Source organism: Mytilus californianus, unplaced genomic scaffold (genome assembly GCF_021869535.1).
Source record: "Mytilus californianus isolate M0D057914Y unplaced genomic scaffold, xbMytCali1.0.p SCAF_15, whole genome shotgun sequence".
NCBI lineage: Eukaryota > Metazoa > Mollusca > Bivalvia > Mytilida > Mytilidae > Mytilus > Mytilus californianus.
In genome coordinates this window covers 11,432,002-11,436,623 of record NW_026262637.1, presented here as the reverse complement: position 1 = coordinate 11,436,623, position 4,622 = coordinate 11,432,002, and positions in this window count along the sequence as shown.

Sequence of the window (4,622 nt, the reverse complement as noted above, 5' to 3'; positions counted from 1 at the left end):
GGAGACTATGCATTGATTTTCGTTCACTTAACAAACAGTCAATTCTTCAGCAACATCCTCTGCCTCGTTTAGACGATGTATTTGCTGCTATAGGCCAATCAAATTTCAAAATTTATTCACGACTTGATTTGACATTTGCCTTCTATCAAATGCCAATGGACGAACACTCAAAGCATAAAACAGCCTTTAAAACTCGTGATAATTTATATCAATTTAAGAGAATGCCTTATGGGTTGAACAACGCTTGTCAAAGTTTTCAGTCTTTAATGACACAAGTTTTAAGAGGTTTAACATGGAAACATTGTTGAGTGTACGTTGACGATGTTATTATTTGATCTAAAGATTTTGAATCTCATTTACAACATTTAGATTTGATTTTTCAAAGGTTAAAACAGGCAAATTTAAAATTAAGACCTAACAAATGTGATTTTGCTCAATCAGAAATTCTTTACTTAGGACACATCATTTCTAAAGAAGGTATTAAAGTCGACACTTCTAAAACAAAAGCTGTTGACACTTTTCCTATTCCAAACAGTCAACATGATGTCCGCAGTTTTTTAGGTCTATGCAATTATTATAGAAAATTTGTTAAGGGTTATGCCAAAATTGCATAACCTCTGAATAGACTTCTTACTAAAGATACTCCTTTTAAATGGCCCACAGATTGTCAAAACGCTTTTGATACATTAAAGGAAGCCTTAACATCAACTCCAGTTTTAAATTTCCCAAATTTCAATAAACCATTTATTGTATCTTGTGACGCTTCTGGTTCCGCAATAAGTTATATTTTATCACAAGTGGTTACGGTTACGGTGGTAGAGCTTTAACGCCGGCAGAAAAAAAATACACGGTTACAGAACAAGAAATGTTATCATTAGTATCAGCAGTCGCGTATTTTCGCGTGTATCTTGCTACTAACAAATTTACTTTTTACACAGACCATAAAGCTTTGACATGGTAACAAACTATTAAACACACAAATTCAAGATTAATAAGGTGGGGGTTAAAACTACAAGAATACAAATTTGACGTTATACATCGTTTGGGATCTCGAAATCAACACTGCGATGCGCTTTCCAGACGCAATTATGAAAAACAGTCGGAACAAACCAAAGTTTTAACCGAAGTTACTTTCATTTATCCAGGGGAAACTCTAGAACAAATTACAAATTCTGTAAAAGAAGTTCCAATCTTTTCCTTACAAGATATTTCATCTTTACAAAAACAATGCCCATATTTTGGACCAATAATCACCTTCTTACAAAACGGTACTTTACCAGATGATAAGAAAAGAGCACAAGCTATACCATATGAAACTAGTCAATATGAACTTCTAAATGATTCTTTGTATCATTTCTTTTAACCCAGAACGAAAACAAGGACACCAAAACATCAATTGATAAAACAAGTAGCGATTCCACAACCATTACGCAATGATATTTTATTATCATTTCATGATCAAAAAGCAGGTGGTTCACATTTAGGTGTTCAAAGAACTTATGAAGCTATTAAACAAAGATACTTTTGGCCAAAAATGTATCAAAATGTTTATGATTATGTCACTAGTTGTCAAATTTTCCAAACTGTGAAAAAGACAGTACTGCTAAAAAAGCACCTTTAAAATCATTGCCAATCCAAGGACCTTTTGTTCGTCTTCACATGGATGTTTTAGGCGGATTACCAACTTCAAAAGAAAAATACAAATATATTTTGTTACTGACAGATTCTTTCTCGCATTGGTGCGAAAGTTTTCCAATGAAAACTAAAGAAGCTGAAGAAATTGCAAACATTTTATATTCTGAAATTTTTACTAGATATAGAGTATGTCGATATTTGGTATCTGACAGACATGCAAGTAATTTAAGCAAGCTTGTCGGTCTTTTATGCAAAATGTTTAATGTTACACAACATTTCACTAGTTCATACCATCCGCAAAGTAATGTAGCATGCGAAAGAACAAATTCTACTTTAGCTCAATCTTTAAGAGCGTATTGCTCTGAACAACAAACAAATTGGCCGCAAGTTTTACCGAGTATTATGATGGCATTTAGAATGAGTCCTTGTACTCAATCTACATGCTTTTCACCTTACTATATGATATTTGGAAGAGAAATGCCTTTACCGATAGATACAGCCTTAATTCCTGAAGAATTAATTACTCAATCTCCAGAAAAATATATAGATCAATTAATCAATAGAGTTAAAATTATTCATGATCTTGCTTGAACAAATTTGGAAGATGCTAAACTTAAAAGCAAAACATATTATGATAAAGCTACTAAAATACCAAATTTTAAGGTAGGTGATCATGTTTTACTTAAACAAGAAAAAGTACAAATAGGAAAGAAAAAGAAATTAGAACCTAAGTGGACTGGACCATTTTCTATACTAGAAAATCGACATGATTTAATTTACAAGCCACTTAATTTAAAAACCCTTAGGCCAGTTAAATCATTCATTCATGCAAACATACTTAAAGCTTATAAAGATCCAAATGATTTCAGGCCACCTCCAAATTTTTTAAAAGATAACGACGCTTTAAATAATGAGCCTGGTAATATAAATTAACCAAATCCTGATAATGTAAATGGAGATTTAAATCAAACAGAAAATCAAGAATACAACTCTCAAAGTGATGTTGACGAATCAACATCAAATCAAAGTCAAAACAAAAATAATGAATGGTATGAGGCTATTAAATTATTAAAATTAAAATGGATATCAGGAAAGAAATATTATTTAGTTCAATGGAAAGATAATTCAAACCCAACATGGGAACCGCAAGAAAATGTTAGTGAACCTTTAAAGATAGCATTTCATTCAGAAAAAGCTCGCAAAAGATTAAAAAGAAGACGTTAATAAATATTTAACTATTTCACAAAAGTAGAATGCAATTGACAATCACATTAATCCACTTGGCTACCTATATCTAAATTGTCCTTTATTTAGACCACTGGAAAAATTTATCCCCAATCTTTTGATCACCAGAAATCAAACTAATTCCCTTTTTTTTTATATTGTAGGCATGTCAAGATTTGGATTGGTGACTTTGCCAATTTTGCTTTTTGCCTTACTTTTGTCAACGTCAAACGCAGATGTACAGAGAATTAATTTTGGAATTATACATCAAAGTCAACCTAATATTGACTTCGCTACAGATTACTGGACACATATTTATGAAATCCCAATGTATTTGAATATACAACATAAATTGGTCACTAAATGCCCAAAACAAGCAGGTCGTCAATGTCAATCGTATAACAAAATTGTTTCACAATTAAATTATATGAAAGAATATATGAATGCACAAATTCAAGACACAAAGTCATTAATAGACAAATTGGTACAGAGATTAAATATCACTTATCTTGGCAAATCAAAGAGAGCAATAATTCCATTCGTAGGAAGCATTGTGGGGGAATTGTTCGGTTTTGTAACCGAAAAATCCATGAAAAAAATAGTTACCCATATAAATACCTTAACATCTGAAAACAATAAAATTTCAAATGCTTTAAAACAATATGGAGGTTGTTTAACGTCTTTTTTTTCACAAACAGAGAAAAGACTTGACAATTCAATGCAAGGTATTGAAAGAAATTATCAGGCTTTATCCTTTTTAAATGCCCTTATTCAGAGAGATTATAAAAACCTAGAAGACCATTATACAGACTATTTTCAAATTCTAACAGATCAAACTCAAGATGCTAATACTCTTCAGAATTATATAATGGATTTGAAAGCAGCCATTTTTAATTTAGTAGAAGGAAAATTATCTCCTCTTCTTCTAAAACCAAAAGTAATTCAACAAACTGTATTGGATATTCAAAACATTTTAAATGCTAACTACACTGGATACAAAATTTTAACTTCAAATCCACATTATTATTATAATTACGCTAAATATATTGTTCTACAAAACAATGCAAAATTGTATTAAGCTGTTCAATTTCCTTTAACAACTCATGGCAAACTATTTGAAGTATATAAAATAAATTTTTTTCCTGTTCAAATTACTACTAATACTTCCCATGCAACTCAACTTTTTAATGTACCTAAATATATGCTGATCACGCATGATCGTAAATTTTTCACAACTCTTACCTTTGAACAAATGAATTTGTGCCAAGGTATAACCCAAAGCATTGTAATTTTAATCCTTTATTTCAATCATCGAATACTATAGAATGTGCTTTTCATATTTTCAATAATGACAAACAGAAAATTAAAAACTTTTGTGATTTAAAATTTTTGCCTAATTCCATTTCACCACATACATGTATTGAGCAAATATCAGACAATTCAGTTCTAATTTATCAATATAATAATTTACATTTAATGTGTAATGATAAAAATATAACGGTATCAGGTTGTTCTTTTTGTATTTTCAAGATCCCTTGTCACTGTATTTTACTTTCTAAAATTTCACACTTTGCAACAAAATTATCACTTTGTGAAAATGGAACACATGATTTTACGAAACTCCATCCAGTCAATTTAGCAATTTTACAACGCTTCTTTGATGATACAAAAATTGAAAACATCCTTGCTACCACGACTTTCACTGATCCAGTTTCTATTTCCTTACCAAATTTCACGATATACAACATAAAATGAATCATATT